General features: G+C 36.0%; 1 protein-coding gene across 2 annotated transcripts in view; it reads right to left on the reverse strand.

Annotated features, from left to right (window-relative positions):
- PKIG (cAMP-dependent protein kinase inhibitor gamma) overlaps positions 1-20727 on the reverse strand; it is a 74784-nt gene that overhangs the window by 38272 nt on the left and 15785 nt on the right. Inside the window, exon 2 of one of the 2 annotated variants that reach the window (XM_074210129.1) lies at positions 3954-4052. The exons of the other annotated variant lie outside the window; for it this stretch is intronic. The gene's annotated coding sequence lies outside the window, so the exon portion shown is untranslated. The remainder of the gene's footprint in view (positions 1-3953; positions 4053-20727) is intronic. 2 annotated transcript variants of the gene reach the window in all.

A 20727-nucleotide genomic window follows, 5' to 3' on the forward strand; every position in this document is an offset into this window, starting at 1 on the left:
GATCACCAACATTAAGATTGAGACAGAATTTCAAACCATTCAGTCCAGCCACTTTATTAAACACAGAAGATGATAAAAGTTGAGAAACTGAGTAAAAAGGAGGCACATAACAGGTTAGTCAATGGCAGAGGTGGGATTGAAATATCAGGTATCCTAACATTTTAATTGATTATTTTGTCCACAACAGATTACTATCTAGGTCATTAGCTAAGAACTTAAAACACAACCCAATAGTAGCTAGGTGGCTCAGTGGATAGAGCACAGACCCTGGAGTCAGGAGGACCTGAGTTCATATAAAAACCTCAGCCACTTAATAATTACCTAGCTTGTGTGATTTTGGGCAAGTCACGTAATTTCACTGACTTGCAAAAAACAAACAAAAATAACCCAGAGATTTTTCTTATCATTCTCTTTCCCCAGTCCTTCCCTGGATTCATTTATCTATATTAATAAGTAGCACAACTCAAAAAGTAATACTTTTAAACCAAACCACTTTGGGTAATGATATGAAAACACACTAGTTTCTCAAAAAAAGTACCATCATCAAAGGGTTCAAGACTATCTGTCTGGGGAAGTTTTCTGAGGCTTTGGATTATTCTTTCTAATTTTAAGAGACTCACTACCCTTTCTGATCCTAGACATCCCTCCTCCCTAACACCCCACCCCCACCTCACACAAACTCCTAGAGCTCAGCCCACATGGACATCACCAACATGCAGTAATGCAGATGCCAAACTGAGGACATTTTGGCAAAGACAGGTATAATTAAGATTAGCCTGGGGGAGAAAGCACCCAAGGGATGGAGAGGTTGGGGAAACAATGCCTATAATTTTGCTTCCTTTCATGAACCAGTTTGCTTCCTGACAGAGCCAAAGAAACTGCATTTTAGTCCCAACATGAGCTATGTGTACAGGAAATAGGTTCCTTTCCTGGAAGAGAAGTATGGTGTAGAAAGAGACAATTGTAGTGTAGAGGGTTCCACAGAATCACAGAAGTTCAAATCAATGAAATTCGATTCCACAAACTTTTATTATGCTTCAACGATGTACAAGGCACTATACAGGTCTAGAAGAGAGCTTAGAGATCATCTACCAGGGATGAGAAACCTCTTCTCTGTAAAGGGCCATTTGGATACATATAACATCATTCGCCAGCTACATTTGGTCAAACTTTTAATTAATTTACCCCTAAAAAGGCTCCTAAATTTCTTGAATTTCAAATCATGGCAGCGTCAGATTGCAGGCTAAATGTTCCTGACCTATGATCTAGTCCAACTTCATCTTCGACAGGAGGAAGAGACATAGAAAGAGGAAGTCTCTTGCTCAAAGTCACATAAATAGTAAAGAGCAGAGTAAAGATTTGAACCAGGATCCCTAACTAAAAGTCCAGCACTCTACTCAACAATACCTTTTCATGACTGCTCAATATAATGAACTCTTGCAAATGAATGCAACAGAAGTGGAAAATTATGTAGGAGGATCTGATTTTTTCCAAAAGGAAATTTTTTAAAATAAACTATGGAATGTCCAAAACTGTTCTCAGGGCAAAATTTTGTTTGGCTTATTTCAAGAGGCTTTTGAGATGTATGCAACTTGCAGAAAATTTAGCTAGTTAGGCTGGAGGGTGCTCAATGATCCACTAAAGGACAGCTCTGAAAGCGATTCCCTCCCTCAGGAAGTAGCCATGTGCGTATTGGCCTTGAAAAGAGGCAGTATGTGGCAAAGGAATATGCTTCTCAGTAATTAGCCATGTGCTTCTGTCTTTTTATAGTATCTATAAAATTTGTGATCTAAACAGTTCTGTAACAAGCAAGAGTTGGCAATGGTGTAAAAGGAGGAAGAAAAAGTTGAGCAAACAAATTTCATTTTAGGTCACAAATGTCAAATTGTAACCTTGTCTAATCCTTGACATTCTACCAGTTCAGGTAAGAAGCTTGAATCCTACAGAGAGAAGACAGCCCAAGTTTGGGCTAAAATGCTGCTTCCTTGGCTTGGTTACTCAGGCTTCTGAACAATGGGCCAGCAACAGCAAAAGGGGGAAAGAAACTGTTTACTTGCAGCTAAAACTATTTATAACCCTGGCAATCTGTTTGGATTTGGATGATAAATCTCTATGTTTCAAGTGAGCAGTTGTTTTGCTTCTGGAATGTTTCACCAAATTTATTCCCCTTATTTTTCTCTAATACCACTCCTCAACTCATGCTGTTCTCATGAAGTTTTATTTGAATTTCTGTTAAAACAGACACACACACACACACACACACAAGCACACATACATACAACTGGAAAGGTCTTTAGAACACAGAATGTCAAAATTAGAAGGGCTCAGAGAACAGAGAATATTGGACTTGGAAAGGATTTTTGTACATAAGCCATTAGCTCTGGAAGGTACCTTAGAGATCAAATAATCTAACTGCCTTGTCTCATGCAGGAGGCAAAATCCATTCTTTTAATCTGCCACAGTTTCTTTTAGGATATGTGAATCTCATTCCCTGTATCAGTTTATAACTCCAATGTTTAATGTAATTTTACTTTAAAACACTATAAACTAATAAAATTAAATGATGAAATACTTGGCATTACACTTAAGTTGCTCAACAGCTACTCCAAACATAAACATTCTTGTAACAATAAAGTTCATATTTGAATATGTTCCAGGCATCCTATTGAAATGAAGACACTACAGTGAATGAGGACCCTTGTATTTTGCAACAATGAGGTTACCTACAGACTTGTTTTTTTCCAAAAATAATAACAATCAGTATACTTTCCCAAACAATATGAAATAATATACTCACATATAAACATGAGGGAGTATATCATCCACCCAATCTAGGGTGAAATGCAGCAGCTGCTTCTCCAGGTACATACAAAGTAATATTTCTCCTTTCCCCTCCACTCCCAAAAGCATGCAAATACTTTCAGTGGAAAGGTTAGTTATTAAAAAAAAAATCCAGAGCCTTCTGTATAGCTTCAACTCACAGAAGGTAGTTAGACACTCGCCTACTGGTTTGAAAAAAAATCAGCCGATTTCACTGAGTGCCTAGGTCTGGTAGAAGATACAATACAAATTAGCCTCTCCCCTGAGTCCTGTTTTGTCTAATTCTAAAGGGAGGGAAAATGGTTGATAATCAACATTTACATTGGCTAAAGTGCTGGAGTTTCCAGGTCTAACACACAGCCGGAACATGAGAGTCCCTGAGAAACTTACAAGGAATAGCTTAAGAGTACAAGTGTGTATTTTCTGACAGTTAATATACAGAAAGAAAACAGTGGCATTTACCAAAGGGATTAACTTGTTTTCCCATCTCTTCACAGTCCTAATGAAGCTTGTTAAAAGATAAACAATAACACTTATAAACTTTTAGTGTGCTCACATTTTAAACCAGGACAATCATTAATTTAAAGTATTGCATCCCCCATATTCAATCTGCTGCCAAGGCTTGTTCAATTTACGTTTATATTATCTCTTGTCCTCTCCCCTTTCTCAGACCAACACCCTAGTCCAGACCCTCACAACCTTCTGGCTGGGCTGTTTCCTAGTCTATTCCCATTTCAGTCCATCCTCTCTGGTCAGCTATTCCTAAAACATAAATTTGACCATATCATCTCTACCTCCATTCAATAAATTCCAGGGGTTCCTTATTTCCTCAAGGATCAAATATAAAATGTTCTGGCATTCAAAGACCTTCATAATCTGCTCCCCTTATATTTTTTCCCCAGTCTTCTTATACCTTATACTACCCCTTCTTCCCGCCCCCCCAACAGTACTCCCTTTCTGATTCTACAGTCTAATGGCACTGATCTCCTTAAAGTTACTTGAACATGAACAGAACACACCATCTTCCAATTCCTAACATTTTCCCTAGTTGTCTCCCATACCTGGAGCTCTCTCCCTCTTCATCTATACTTCCTGGCCTCCCCATCTTCCTTTAGCTCCATTTAAAATCTCACCTTCTATAGGAAGCCTTTCCTGAGGCCTTCTCTCTTTTGATTATTTTCAATTTTTCCTGTATATGTCTTTTTTGTCTCTTCCATTAGTCTGTGAGCTATCTGAGAACAGAAACAGCATTTTTATTTTAACTTTTTTAAAATGTATATTTTTTAATTTCAGTATCAAATTCTCTTTGCCTTCCAGCTGCTCTCCCACACACTGAAAGGGCAAGCAATATTACATCTATTACACATGTGAAATCATGCAAAACACATTTCCATGTTAGTTGCGTTGTCAAAAAAAATTTAAAAAATAGGGGGCAGCTAGGTGGTGCAGTGGATAGAGCACCAGCCCTGGAGTCAGGAGTACCTGAGTTTCAAATGTGACCTCAGACACTTAGTAATTACCTAGCTGCGTGGCCTTGGGCAAGCCACTTAACCCCATTACCTTTCAAAAAAAAAAAAGTAAAAAAAGTTTATTTCATTTTGCACTCAAGAGTTCATTAGTTCTCTCTAGAGGTAGATAGCATTTTTTCATCTTGAGTTCTTTAGAATTGTCTTGGATCATTGTATTGATTAGAGTAGCTAAATCTTTCACATTTAATCATCCTTACAATAGTGCTGTACAATGTTCACTTGGTCCTATTCACTCTGCATCAATTCAAATAGGTCTTCCCAGATTTTTTCTGAAATCATCCCCCTCATAATTTCTTATGATAACATTTTGTAACAATCATAAATCACAAGTTATGCAGCCATTCCCCAATTGATAAGCATCTCTTCAATTTCCAATTCTTTGCCACCACAAAAAGAGCTGGAATCTAAATTATTGTACATGTAGGTCCTTTTCTTTTTTCTTTGATTTCTTTGGAATACAGACTTAGTAGTGGTATTGTTGGGTCAAAGAGTATGCATTGTTTTATTGTCCTTTGGGCATAGCTCCAAATTGTTCTCTAGAATTCACACCACTACCAATAATGAATGTATTCCATTTTTTCCCCACATTTCCCCCACATTTGTCATTTTCCTTCTCTGTCTATAGGTATCTATAGGTATAAGGTGTTTCTTAATTTCTATTTCTCTAATCAATAGTGACTTAGAGAATTTTTCAAATGACTATAGTTTTGATTTCTTCATGTGAAAACTGCTAATTCATATCCATTAACCATTTATTACTTAGAAAACAGCTCTTATTTTTTATGAATTTGAATCAGTTTTCCAACATAGTTGGAAAATGAGGACTTTATCAGAGAAATTTGCTAAATTTTCTTCAGTTTCTTTCCTTCTGACAGGTAAAATTTTCTATGTTTCCCTGGTTTCAGCCAAACTAGTTTTCCCAGCAATTTCTGTTGGGCAAAATCTCTCTAACACTAGATTACTATGACCATTTATTAGTGTGTATTATGTACCTAATCTATTCCACTGATCATCATTCTGTTTCTTAGGTAGTAACAGACTGCTTTGATGATTACCACTTTGTGATATAGTTTAAAATCTAGTGCTCTTAGGCCACCTTCCTTCATATTTTTTCATTGATTCCTTTGATAATGGCATTTGTTCTTCTGGATGAATTATTATTTTTTCTAATTCTAAAAATAATTCTTTGGTAAACTGATTTCTATGGCTCTGAATAAGTAAATTAATTTAGGCAGAATTGTTATTTTTAATATATTGATTCAGTCTACCCATAAGCAATTAGTATTTCTTCAATTATTTGAATATGATTACTTGTGTGTAAAGTGCTTTATATTTGAGTTCATATAGTTTCTGAGTTTGTCTTGGCAGCTTTATTTTGGGGCAGATGCCCATATATTCTATAATGTATGTAATTATTTTTAAATGGACTGTCTCTTTCTATCTCTTCTTGCTGGGACTTGTTGGTAAGTATGGGAAAGAACAAGTATTAGACTGCCTACCAAACTGAAGCTCTTCAGAGCCAATGTGCTAACATCATTGTGACATGCCTGTAAAATCTGGAGAGTGCCATGCCAGGAAATTGAATCACAAAGAGACCAGTTAACCAAATAGGTTAACTAGAGATAAATAAAAATGTAAATTAAGACAGAGACCTACACCACTGCCTAAAATATTAGGAATTATCTTAATTGTGTGCTTAGCACCTCCTTAGCAGTACATTTGCTTGTCTGCAGATACTGCCCCACTTGGGGTTTGCCCTCCTGATTGATGAGTCTCTAGCCCAGATACCCATTTTGCTGAAGGTCCAGATTTGCTCATTTTATCCAAGTTCCCCTCACTTTTAATATTGCTCAACCTCCTCACCAATTAGTCCTTTATGTTTGACCTTCCCCTATTATAATGTAAACTTCTTGAGGGCAGGGAGCATCTTTTTTCCCTGTACTTGTATTCCCAGTACTTAGCACTAGTGAGCACTAAATAAACATTTTATCTGAACAATTTGTGATTGTTGGGCTTTTTATTTAATATAAAGTCCTTAAAGCAGCAGAGATGGGAACAAAATGTTCCAGAAAGGCCATTACATTTCTCCTGAAGTTAAAATGAACTAATTATTATAACAGGTGTGACTGATGAAGCACTGGTCTCCAGAAATAAAAAGGGGTAGGAGGAAAGAAGGTCTCAAACAACTCTTTTATCCACCATAGTTACATTTATATATGCAGCTACCTTCCTTTAGGAAAAAAAAAGCTCAGGAACTGCTTTAATTTCTGACTTTGTAACCCCACTGGATTTACACATTAAACTTTGATAAATATGTTGATTGATTGATTGACTTGTCCCCATGGAGGGCAGCTCTAGCTCTCTCTTCTTGACAATCAACTTCTTTTCTGTCTTACCTGTTCTGTCCTTTGAATTCAAATTTGATTCTCTTTGGCAGAGAAAACAAGCAAAATAGGTTGAGAAACCCTTCCACCTTCTCCCCTTTTTGAGTTATTGTTTCCTCCGGTTTTATCTCCATTAGACTGTGAGTTGGAGAGAAGGGACTGGTTTTTGCCTTTCTTTGATTACCCAGTGCTTAGCACATAGAGATACTTAATAAAAGCTTGTTGAACTGACTTGAACATTGATTTTATACTTTCTTTAATTCTCCCCACATCCACAACAAAACCCCAGACAGTGTTTTTGCCCTCAGTTTTGCTCATCAGCCTCAGCTTAGTTTGAATCCTCCGATAACTCTTACAGAACTGAGTCACAGTTCTGGTCTCACCCTGTCACCTGTCCCTTGATTCTATCTTTGAGCATGTCTTAAAAATCATATTTGGCTGTTGAGTTCCATGGGCACATGCATTGGTGTATTTAGAAAATCTTTCCTTTTCTACTTCATTGGGCTTATTTCTTTGGGTCTTCAGAATTTCATTATAAGAAGCTGATCAACTTTCCTGGACTGATTTCTATTGTTCATTATAATTTATACAAGCTTTAATATATGTACAAAGTAAAGTTTGAGCATATGGTCATAGTGTGTTCCAAGAGATCACACACACTGGACACCGAATTTTTCTCTTTATCAAAATGCCTGCCTTTAAGGAGCATATCTACCAGGTAATATAAAGTTGTTTTGCTTTTATTAAGGAATTTATTCTCTTAATCTATCCAACTATAGTGATTATTTAAAGACTTTAAAATTTGCCAGAAAATAAATCCTTCCAGATCTAACTTTGATTGCCTGATTGTTTCCTTTTTTTGAGGCAATTGGAGTTAAATGACTTGCCCAAGATCACAGCTAATATAATGTCAGGAGTCAGATTTGAATTTCAGTCCTCTTGACTCCAGGGAGGCTAGTGTTCTATCTATTGCACCACCTAACTTCCCTTTTAACTGATTGTGAATTCCTCCTAATTCAATTCAACATTTTTTTTATTATTTTATTATTATTAGTATGAATTATAGCTAACATTTTACATAGTGCCTTAAGGTTTACATTAGCTTCATACATAATTATCTCATTTGATCCTTAAAATAACTCTGTAAAATAGTATTCCCATTTTATAGATAGGCAAATTGAGGCCAAGAAAGGTTAAGTTGTTTGTACAATGTCACAAAACTGAGAGTGTGAAGCAGAATTTGAAAGTTTTCCTGACTTCAAGTCCAGTCCTCTATACACTATGCCATCAGTCCTGGTCTTGGTGAACAGATAATGAAACACATCAGTAAAGATGTATAAACTATAAGACCAGAATACTGAATACACTATCAGAAATATTCTGTCAAGTGGTTTAATTTAATTATTTTTCCTTGTTCCAAGGAAAGATTCAGTGAAGGTATATATTATGAAATGACTGCTATAAAAAAAGGCTTCAATAAAAGTTAAATATCAGCAAATGAAACAAATAACCTCTTTCTATCAAGCCCTCATTTAGCTAAATTAAAGGTTTGAAACAGTTACGAACTTTATAACAGTAGAATCTAAACATTATTGCTAATAAATTAAACTATGTAACATTAACATTTGCCAGCTGATCATTTTACAGCTTAACTCATTCAATTTAGAAATAAATGTAATACATCCCAGAACATGAATAATTAATTCTAAACCATTTGAAAAAAGAAAAGCATGGATTTGCCTATTAGTCAAACCAAGGCCATGTCAAAATTGATTGGCTATTAAAATTAGTCAGAATTTCTAGTTGTTTAAATTTAGAGCATTAAATTTAAATTTTAAAATTTGCAATCAACATAAGAGCATCATTTTTCAGTTGTCAATCTCTAGAATGTCTTAGTTGTTCTGATCTACTTGCTTGGAAAGGATGGAAAGAATGAAGGGTGGGGTGGCTAGGTGGCGTAGTGGATTAATAAGCACCAGCCTTGGAGTCAGGAGTACCTGGATTCAAATCCGGGCTCAGACACTTAATAATTACCTAGCTGTGTGGTCTTGGGCAAGCCACTTAACCCCATTTACCTTGCAAAAAAAAAAAACCTAAAAAATAAGAATGAAGGGAGGGAGGGAGGAAGGAAGAAAGGAAGATTTCTTGTTAGGTGATCCTGACCAAGTGATGATGATGTTCATCCTTTGTTCTCCAAGAAGACCATGATACCAGGGATTGATGCCATGTACTGTATTTGAGTGAGGGTGCACTGTGATAAGTCACCAGCCTCACATTTCTCCTCCAGAACCATCTAGGTCCAGTGGTCAGATATGAATCAGAATGACTGGAGAAGACCCTAGATGCCAGGCAGTGTCTGAGGCCAGAATTAAACTCGGGTCCTTCTGACTCCAAGGCTGGTGCTCTATCTACTGTACCACCCAGCTGCCACAAAGCATGTGTGTATGTGTGTGTGTGTGTGTGTGTGTGTGTGTGTGTGTGTATGTATTTTGGCAAGTTGGCAAGTATACATATGTGTGTGTGTGTGTGTGTCTGCCCACTCAAGTATATCCTGGGTTTATGATGATGTTATCAAGAGTGGGTCAATATATAGAAAAATATTTATAGATTTTATATCAAGGTGTTGGTCAGATCTAAAGAAAACAATTCTACAGTAGAAATACTTCTCCTGAAATGTTCTTTATTTTTGGTTTGGGTTTGGTTTTTTTTTTTTTGGCAAGACAATGGGGTTAAGTGCCCAAGGTCACATAGCAAGGTAGTAAGTGTCTGGTTTGAACTCAGGTCCTCCTGACTTCAGGGCTGGTGCTCTATTCACTCTATTCATAGTCACCAAGTTGTTCCCGGAAATGTACTTTAGATTATCTTGATAAAATATTTTTTAAATCAGTTAGCTTTTCTTTGCAATTAAAAAAAAAGAAAAATAAGAGGACTTGAAAAGACAATAAAATAAACCTGATTCCCACCCCCCTCCATATTTAATTCATTTTACAAACTGGGGAGTAGGGTTAGTGTTTTTGCTTTTGGAAGAATATCTTGCGGCAGCTAGGTGGCACAGTGGATAGAGCACCAGCCCTGGAGTCAGGAATACCTGAGTTCAAATCTGGCCTCAGATACTTAATAATAATGACCTAGCTGTGTGGCCTTGGGCAAGCCATTTAACCCCATTCGCCTTGCAAAAAAAACCCAAAAACAAAAACCTAAAAAACCTAAAAAAAAAAAAATGAAAGAATATCGGAACCATGATCTGTCCATCTCCACTAATTTTCATGGAGATATTTCTTCTATATCTCTTCTACTCTCTGTAGTTGAAGTCTTTGAGCAAGTTGTCTACAATAGATGCCTATGCTTCTTTAAATATCTACAATTCAACCATAGCTGTTCTCTTCAAAGTTACTAATGAGCTCTGAACTGGAAAATCTGATGGATTTTTTTCCAATTCTCATCCTCTTTGATCTCTCTCTTTAGCTTTTGACACTGTTAATCACATTCTTCTCCTTAAAAGTCTCTTCTCTCTAGGTTTCTATGCCACTGCTGTCTCCTGGCTCTCTTCCTACCTGGCTGACCATGCTTTTCTTAGTTTCCTTTGCTGAATATTCATCCACATCCAATCCAATTACTTAACAGTAGATATCCACCAAGACTGCATAGCCTTTCTTCTTTTCTCCCTTTATACTATTATACTTGGTGACTTCATCAGCTCCCATTGTTTCAAGTATCATCTGTATGCTGATGATTCTCAGAACCACATAATCCAACTCTAACATCCAGACTCACATCTCCAATTGCATATTAGAGTACTAGAACTAGATGTTCCATAGAAATCTTAAGCTCAACATATCCAAAATAAAAAAGTCATTATCTTTCCCTCCAAATCCATCTCTGTCACCTTCTGGACCTTCCTATTCCAGGCAAGAGTACCACCACCTTTCAGTCACCCAGACATACAAAATCTAGGTATCACCTTTGACTCCAATTCCTCTCTCCCTGGAGAGAAAAAGTTTGAAATGTCTTTTGAACTTTGTAACGTCTCTCAAATAGTCCTCCTTCTCTCTTTTGATACTACCACCTTTCTGGTCCAGACCATCACCACTTAAAGCCTGGACTATTCTCACAGTTTGCTGATCAGTCTTCCTGACTCAAATCTCTTCTCACTTTCATCTATCCTTCACTCAGTCTTCAAACTAATTTGACCATCCAGTGGTTCTGGATCACTTCCAGGATCAAATAAAAAAAATCCTCAGTTTGACATTCAAAATCCTTAACAAGCTGGTTCCCTTCTGTCTTTCCAGGCTTCTTATACATTACCCCTCATTCCCACATACTCTAATTCAGAAACTCTTTGCTGTTCCACAAACAAGACACTAGGTCTACAAACTCCAGTCATTTACATTGGCAACACCTCATATCTGGAATACTCTCCCTCCTTGCTTCCCTAGCTTCCTTCAAGTTCCAGCTAAAATCCTACCTCCCTTCCCAGATCTCCCATATGGATTATCTCCAATTTATCCTGGGTATATCTTATTTGTACATAGTTGTTTCTATCTTCTCTTCAGCTCAGATTAGCTCTTTGAGAGTAGAGATTGGGGTATTTTTGTTTGTTTTGTTTTGTTGCCTTCCTTTGTTTATATTCCCAAGTCTTACTGCAGGGCCTGGTACACAGTAGAGGCTTAATAAGCGTTTATTGATGAATGAATTGATCTTAATTCAAGAGTCAACATGTACATACAGAACAGATACAAGGTAACCTTAGAGAGGAAAGCATTAGCAGCTGGGGGGCAGAGGGCTGAGGAAAGGTCTCTTATAGGAGATGCTGAAACAAATGTTCAAGAAAACTAGATATTGTTTCCAAGAGGTAGAGCTACATAAAAAGCAAAGGCAAAAGACATGGGAAATGGAATGTTGTATGTGAAGAGTGGCTAGTAACCCAGTATAGATTGTAGAAAATGGGGAGAGGGGTAACATTAAGAATAGAAAGATGAAGAGACAACCTTATGAAGATTCTATGGGATTCTAGAGTCATCTGATATATCCCAGGCTAAACATATTAGAAAATTAAGTCTGGCATTCTCAAAACAGAGGTCATTATATACATTTTTAGGTTTTGTCTTTCTGCCTTTTTTCAGATCTTGTACCATGTATCAAATCCTACCAAAGTTAAATTCTTTTTTTAGCATTCATTTTTAAAAATTTTGGGTTCCAAATTTTCTCTCTCCTACTCTCCCAACCATTGAGAAAGTGAGCAATGATAATCAATACATATGAAGTCATAAAAACATATTTCCATATTAGCCATGTTGCAAAAAATACAGAAAAAACAAAATAAATAATACTATGCTTCAATCTGCATTCACTGGTTCTTTCTATAGAGGTAGATAGCATTTTTCAAAATGAATCCTTTGGAATTATTGTAGATCATTATGTTGACCATATTAACTAAAGTCTTTCAAAACTTATTGTTGTTACAATATTGCTGTTATTGCGTACAATGTTCTCCTGATACTGCTTACTTCACTTTGTATCAGTCCATATAAATCTTTCTAGTTTTTTTGAAACCACCCTGCTTGTTATTTCTTTTTTTCCTGCTTGCTATTTCTTATAGCACAATAGATAACCATCTATATTAAAACTAATTCAGTCATTCCCCAATTAATGAGCATCCCCTAAATTTCCAGTTTTTTACTATCACAAAAAAAGAGCTGCTATACATATTTTTGAATACATAAGGTTCCTCTTTTTTTCATTGATCTTTTGCGGGTATAGACCTAGTAGTGGTATTGCTGAGTCAAAGGGTATATGCACAGTTTAAATAGCCTTTTGGACATATTTTTAAATTGTTCCTTAGAATGGCTGGACCAGTTCACACCTCCAGTACCAATATTAAAGTCCCTATTTTTCTACATCCCTTCTAGCATTTGTCATTCTCATTTTCTGTCATGTTAGTCAATATGTTAAGTTTGAAGTTGTACATGGTTAATTCAATTCCTAAGGAAACATTTCTAACATAGATTGTGTGGTGATAGTATATTTGCTGTCAGAAGACCAACCTGGCAAACTCCATCATTGGAAAATTGGCCATTAAGTGATGAATTCTTCAGTTATGATGGAACATGAAATAGATAAATACAAAATGGTTCTTAATCCTTTAAACCAAACTGAAAGAGGCAGAATGCACTTAAGGGGAGGACAGTTTTTTGATTAGCTACAAATAAGCCTATGAGATAATACAAATTATTCTATCCATTTCACAAAGGAAGAAAGCAGAGCTCAGAGAATAAAAGTGAATTATACAAGATTACAAAGTTAATACATCAAAGAACTTATATTTCAGTTCAGGCTGTTTGGTTCCAATTCTATTTTTTTCTTTTCACTCCACAATACTGCCTCTCAATAGGATCAGAGTAAAGTAAATTACTTTCAAAATTTCTAAAAGCTAGAGGGTTTTTTTTTCTGAAAAGAGGCTTCTGTCAGTTTGCTCAAAGTAAAAACTTTCCAACATTCAAAATGTGGTTAACATCTTTAAATCATGATTTCTTGGATGTCTTCTTATTCATGGTTCATTCTGATTCCTTTTAAGTGGTAAGAGAACAGACACCAACAAAATACACTGTGATCCCACTCTTATTTGTGAAGCAAAAATAGAAATTGGTATCTATAATAAAATTCTTAAACAATCTGTACTAGAAGAAAGAACATTTTTGAATTATATGTAATCAGAACCAAAGAGGGGAATCTGTATGTTAGCATACAAGAAACAGTGTACAGCAATCTAAAACACACTAGACTAGGAGTGAAAAGACCTGGATCCCAAGCTTCCTAATGTCACTTAACTTCATGGCCTTGGGAAAGTCACCTCCCTTTTTTACCTAATGGGTTTTTCAGTGAGGATCAAATGAAATATTAGATTTCAAAAGTATTTAACAGCAATAAAAAAAATAGTATAAAAATGTGCAGTTATTAAGACAGAATTTCAGAATTAGAAGAGAACTTAGAAAGTAACTATCCCAAACTCTATCTGAAGTATAAATCACCACTTTGTCACTGTTTTTTTTTTAAGAAGAAGCTAAGCACTATGGAAACAAAAAAAAAGCAAAATAGTCTCTGACCTCAAAGAGCTCACCATCTATTCGGGAAGCTATTAAGTATATATCTAGGTATAAATAAAACAGATACAAGGTGGTGTAGTGGTATTGGTGGTAGTGATAATGTGGCTATTTTCCAATAATGTCCTTTAGCAAGTTCAGGGCAACAGAAAATATAAAAAGCAAGTACTATAGAAATTTAACATATATATTGTTATAAAGTCTCTTTTTCTCCCATTTAAAGTTTCTGAACTTAACTATCAATTAAAATGGGAATTTTAATACTTATAATAGGTCAGAAAGGTTTGAATATGAGACTGAAACTATTATGTGCAGCTTGTTTTCTTTCTCTTTTTTTAGATTTTTTTTGTTGGCAAGGCAATGGGGTTAAGTGACTTACTCAAGGTCACACAGCTAGGTATTTAGTAAGTGTCTGAGGCCAAATTTAAATTCAGGACCTCCTGACTCCAGGGCCAGAACTATATTCACTGTGCCCTAGCTTCCCCTGCCTGTTATCTTTTAAGTATCTAATAAATTCAACACAATATTTTTTAAATTTTTCAGCTTGCGATTTTTTCTGCCCTTCTTTTCTATATTTCAAAAATAAGTTTCAACAATCTTTTCCTTTTTTCTTTCTTATTTTTTGGGGCAACCCTATCCCTAGCTTCTTTTCCCTCTTTTTCCCATCTCCCTACCCCCTCAAAAGTAAAGCTTTTATATAAAATATGCATAATATATCACCAGCCATGTTCTTTCATGAATATCTTATTCTGCAACTTGAGTCCACCTCTATGAGAAGATAGATAGCATGTTTCACCATCAGTCCTCTGGAGTTAAATCGTTGATCACTGTCAGAGTTCTTATGTCTTTCCAAATTGTCTTTACAATATTGATATAACTCAATATACTGTTCTCTTGATCTGTTTACTTAATCTGCATCAGTTCATAAACATCTTCTCAACATACTGAAACTGTCCTTTTCATACACAATATTATTACATTATATTCATTTACCCTAGCATATGCAGGTATCTTCCCCCTTTTCCCACCCTGGTTCTAGTTCTTTTCTATTACAAAAAGAGCTACTACAAATATTTGTGTTCACAAAGATCCTATTCCTCTTTCTTTTATCTTTTTATAATACATCCTAGTAGTGGTACTGGGACAAAGGTGGATTACAATCTAGGGACTCTTGATAACATAGTTCTAAATTGCATTCCAGAATGGCTAGACCAATTTGTAGTTCCAATAGTATAGAACTATGTGTATTTTTCCACTATCTTCTGACCCCCCTCAACAAGTGTCATTTTAGGGGCAGCTAGGTGGCGTAAGTGGATAAAGCACCGGCCCTGGAGTCAGGAGTACCTGGGTTTAAATCCGGTCTCACACACTTAATAATTATCTAGCTGTATGGCCTTGGGCAATCCACTTAACCCCGTTTGCCTTGCAAAAACCTAAAAAAAAAACCCAAACCAAGTGTCAGTTTCCTTTTTTGGTCATCTTTGCTAATATAAGAGTGAGTTGGAACCTCAGGATTATTTTAATTCTAATTCACCTAATTATCTACAATATATCTTTAGGGAAGCAATAGTAGCTGGGGAGATCGGAGAAAAATTTCATATAAATGTAGAACTTAAATGGATCCTAGAAGAAAAATAGGGATTTTAAGAGGCAAAAGTGAAGAGGGAATCTGTACTATGGAATGGAGATATGAAATTAAGTATCATATATGAGGAACAGTAATGTATAAGGCTAGAAAAATAAAGTAGGACTGGTTTGTGAAAGGTTTTTAAATACCAAAGAGAAGCATCTAAATTTGATCCTAAGGTTAACAGGGAACCATTGGAGTTTAATGAGCAGGGGATTAAACATAGTCAGAGCTGTTCTCTAGGAAAATCCTTAGTTGTATGGATTGGAGGAGCAGCTAGGTGGTACAGTGGATGGAGCACCAATCCTGGAGTCAGGAGTCATTTGAATTCAAATCTGGCCTCAGACACACACACATACACACACACACACAGAGCTGTGTGACCTTGGACAAATCATTTAACCCCACTGCCTTGCCAAAAAAAAAAAAAAAGAACCAATTAGGAGGCCATCAAAACATCCCAAGCTAGAAGTTATTTGGGCCCAAACTACAGTGATGGTCATGTGAATAGGAGAGAAGGAAAAGAAAGTTAAAGTTGTTGAAAAGAAATGAAAGATTTGTCCTTTGATTAGATATGTGGGGTAAATGAGAGCTGAGGAGATGAAAATGAAGGTTCTGAATATAGGTCACTGAAGTATGGTAGTATTCTTGAGGAAAAAGAGAAATTGATAAAAGGAGTGGTTTTGGGGTAAAGGCTAAGTCAATCTTTTTTGAACATGTTAATCTTGAGATGCTTATGGGACATCTGTTTCAAGATGTTCAATTGGGTGACAATGTGAGACCAGAGCTCACAGGGCAAAGAATGGTCCTGGATATAGAAATCTGAAAGTCATCTGCATTTAAATGATAATTGAATTCAAGCTGATGAGGTCACTATGCAAGAGAGTACATGGAAAAAAGAAGAGAAGGGAGATTTCAACCAACAAATACTTGTATATAACCACAATCAAAAGTAGGATACAAGTATGAGATCCAATAAAAAAACAATCTGAGAACTAGTGATCAGATAGGAAAACAAAGAAAAATGTAAGTGGAGAGTGGTCAACAGTTTCAAATGCTATAGAGAGAGAAGTCAAGAAGGATAAAGACCGAGAAAAGGTCATCATTGGTAACTTCAGAGACAACAGTTTCAATTGAGAGATTGAGACTAAAGTCAGTTTGCCAGGTCATTTTCCTTCTCTGAGCTTTAGTTTCCAAATTTGTAAAATTGTAAATTCAGGTTTCCCAATCAGTTCAATCTTTAAGGTCTCTTCCAAACTTAAATCCCATGGTCAAATAAATTAAATTGAATTCTGGCCAAAAACTTATTCAAAGAAGCTCAACAATGTAAATATCTGCCATTTAATGTCCCAACATTTCCTAAAATCTTTGATGTAAGCCAGTCCCCTATATTTCCTGAGATTGAAAGCTGGGGAATTTACTTTTGGACCCTTATTTGTGCAACTCCCATAAACCCAGAGCATACCAGCTGATTGCTCTATCTAAACAAATATTGCAGAAGTTTATAATAACCATCAGAATCCTCAGCAGCTATTCCCACAGCGTCCATAAACTAAGATCTCTGAGCCCTTGTGTGTGGGGTTGCAATGTTGCTCTGCATAATTAGAATTCTTTGAAACACTAGGGAGAGCAAAAACTTCCCTTTTACTTAAAGAAAAAGCAACATGGATTTCTGACTTTGTGAGAATGGTAAAGGAAATGATGGATTAAATTTAGTAGGTGCTTAAAGTGTAAAATATTCCATTAAAATGGTGGTACTGTTTATATATGTTAGAGATGGTCAAACATAATACAGTACAGCGGCACAATAATAATCTGCTACAAAGTTTCTACTCTACTAATCCCCAGCAGACAAGCAAAACTATTTTTAATCTCCTTATCTTTCAGTTTGGTTGATGTGGATTTTATCCCTTCTGCTTACATAAAAATACTGTGTACAGTGAAAATGCTTTTATCATTGAGAAATAAACATTTTTACAAATATAAGTATGTATTTTATTTAGTAACTGTGTATCTCAAGACATAAACTAATGCAAAGTGAAGTTAAGTATAGTCTCAGAAAACAATATACACAATGTCTACAACAATGTAAGTGGAAAAATAACAAAAAATCAAAACTGAATATTTTGTAATTATAATGGCCAGGCTTTGAAAAGATGAACACAGTTTCCAACTTGTTAGGCTGGTTAGCTTTATTAAACTTTCTTTACTCTCTTTTCTAGTGTCCTACTGGATGGCTCTCTGAATAGACAGGGGGAGATTAATTAGGAAATAAAGGTGATGTAAAAACCAAAAGATATCAATAAAAACAAAAGTGTATCTCACTTAAAGGGGACAAATGCATCTGAGAACTCATGCTTCCGACCAGAAGAATATATCTGCCTTTCCCTAAAAGCAAATTATTTCACTCTCAAGATGCTTCAGAACAGCTGCTGAAACCCAAGGGATAGATCAACACTTTGAAAAACTGTGAAAGAGATAAAGTTTGTCATTGGGTGATAATCAACTATGATGGACTTGTTCATTTCAGCAGTACAATAATAAGATAATTCCAAAAAACTTGAGAGGGGGAGAAAAATGTAAAACTCAAAATCTTATGTACAAAATATATAGAGCAGAAAATATATTAACAATAAAGTGGTTTTCTCCTACAGTAGTGTTTGCGTCTCAACAAGGAATACCACCTCAAACCTAACAAATGGCTCTGCAAGTGGTAGAATTTCAGAAATCAATCAGCTAGTAAAGAAGTTTGTGGTGGGGGAAGAACTAGAAGACTTTTCCAAGCCCCTAGAAATCACACAAGGTGTAGGTCCATCATTTACTCTGCCTATTTAGATGACCCATCAGTTCTCCAGAAGAGCTCTAATCCTGATGTTCAATTGGATGGCTAACCTCTAATCTAATCCTGAAAAGCTCTTTAGGGCAGCAATGAATAAATCAATGTTGATGATAGAAAATTTCTGGCAAGCAAGGCTGGGTGATGAAATAAAACCATGGAATAAGACAACATATCAAGTACAGAGGCAGAATTGAGATATGGAATGATGCTCCCATGATTTTGTTTGTTCTAGGATATTTCTCAGACCAAATGGTGGCTCTCCTGGGATTCCTGACAGTTCATTTCAGACCCACAGAGTAAAAAGATGACTCATGGAGAGTTAGGAATCAAGAGATAAGGGATAAGAACTAAAGAAAATATTTTACAAGGCAAAGAAACTTGAAATTTTATAAGTGAGAGAAATGAGTGAGAATGTCTGTCCCTAGGGACCTTCCCTCTGACTGGCAAGTAGAAGACTGCTCCCAGAATCTTCATTTTATCGGAGTGGGGGGCACCAAAATCATCAATCTTTTCATTTTTCACTATGCAGCAATTATTTGGATTTCTCCTTTGTACCCCCACAAGAGGAACCTTTCCCTCTCATCCTTTTCATCTTCCTTTTATGTCTTACATTCCACATTAAACTCCTCAAAAGGCAGGGATTCACATTTCTTTTTGGCTACATTTTTATTTCTAGTGTAGTGTATAATCTCCAATCTTCTTGACATTTCCCTAATTTGCTCCTCCTTTACTCCAGTTTCTGTTAAAGAGACGTCCTTTGTCACCATCAAAGTAAAATCCCTGACTTGTTTTTCTTTCTTTCTTTCTTTTTTTTTTTTTAGGTTTTTGTAAGGCAATGGGGTTAAGTGGCTTGCCCAAGGCCACACAGCTAGGTAATTATTAAGTGTCTGAGACTGAATTTGAACCCAGGTACTCCTGACTCCAGGGCCGGTGCTTTATCCACTGTGCCACCTAGCTGCCCCCATCATCTATTCTTAAATAGTCCCTCCCCTCCACTTTGACTTTGAGTTTTCATGTTACAGTCCATTCTTGGTTCTACCTGTCTTACTACTCTTTTTTACTGGATCATCCTAAGCCCTAACTATGGGTGTACCCCAAGGATCTATCCTGGGTCCTCCCCTCTCTCTGTCTCTCTTTCACTCTTCATTAGATTGGAATAGATTCAATGATTATCTCTCTGTCTCTTTTTTTTTTTTTGCAAGACAAATGGGGTTAAGTGGCTTGCCCAAGACCACACAGCTAGGTAATTACTAAGTATCTGAGGCCAAATTTGAACTCAGGTACTCCTGACTCCAGGGCCAGTGCTCTATCCACTGTGCAACCTAGCCGCCCCTCAACGATTATCTCTATGCTGAAGACTCCCATAACTACATAGCCATCTCTAATCTTTGTCCTAGGTCCTGTCTCACTAGTTGGACATCTGTCCTCACCATTGGACATTTGAGTTAGCTATTCTGTTAGTACCTCAAACTCAAATGTTCAAAGCAGAACTCATTATCTTTCCCTCGTCAAAAAAAAAATCAATCCATATTTTGAACTTTTCTATTTCTGTTGAGTGTCACCACTTTAACTAAAGTACTTTGTAAAACTTAAAGTGATTTATAAATTTTAGTTACTGTCATGCTAAAGATATTTTATATTGTTTTGTAATTCTTCCTTCTTAAGGATTAATCTTGAATATTTTTCCTGTCAAATTACTTAAGGGCAACCATAACTCCTTAAAGAGAATGACTTTTTTTTTAATTATCTTGGTATCATTAGAGTCCAGTTTCTTATCTTATAAATGAGACATTAATCAAAGAAAGACATATCAAAGAAAAACATTCTCCTCCAGCCCGGTCTACTTTTCTCTTCAAATTTTAACAGATTGGTTTTGTTTGTCCACAAACTTTTAAAATTTTATGTAATGTGGATAGAGCACTGGCCCTGGAATCAGGAGGACCTGAGTTCAAATTCAGCCTTAGACATTTAATAATTGCCTAGCTGTGTGACCTTGGCAAGTCACTTAATCCCATTGCCTTAAATGAAAAAAAAATTAATTTTATGTAAAGAAAAGTATCTATTTATTTCATGAGAATTTCTCTTGTTTGATCATGAACTCTTCCCCTATCCATAGATCTAACAGGTAATTTCTTTCATACTCTTCTAATTTCTTTATGTCCAAATCATGTAATTATTTGGAGCATGCCTTGGTATATATTTTCAGATATTGGTCCAAAATAGCTTCTCCAAACTTCTTTTCAGTTTTCTCAACAGTTTATGTGAAAAAAGTGAGTTCTTGCCCCAAGAGCTAGAATCTTTGGGTTTATCAAACATTGAATTACTAGACTTGTTTCTGTATGTTGTAACCACTTACTTCTCTCTTACCTATTACCAAATTGTTCTGATGATTATGATTCTACAGTATAGTTTGAATTCTGCTGGATTT

Source organism: Macrotis lagotis, chromosome 1 (assembly GCF_037893015.1).
Source record: "Macrotis lagotis isolate mMagLag1 chromosome 1, bilby.v1.9.chrom.fasta, whole genome shotgun sequence".
Taxonomy (NCBI): Eukaryota; Metazoa; Chordata; class Mammalia; order Peramelemorphia; family Peramelidae; genus Macrotis; species Macrotis lagotis.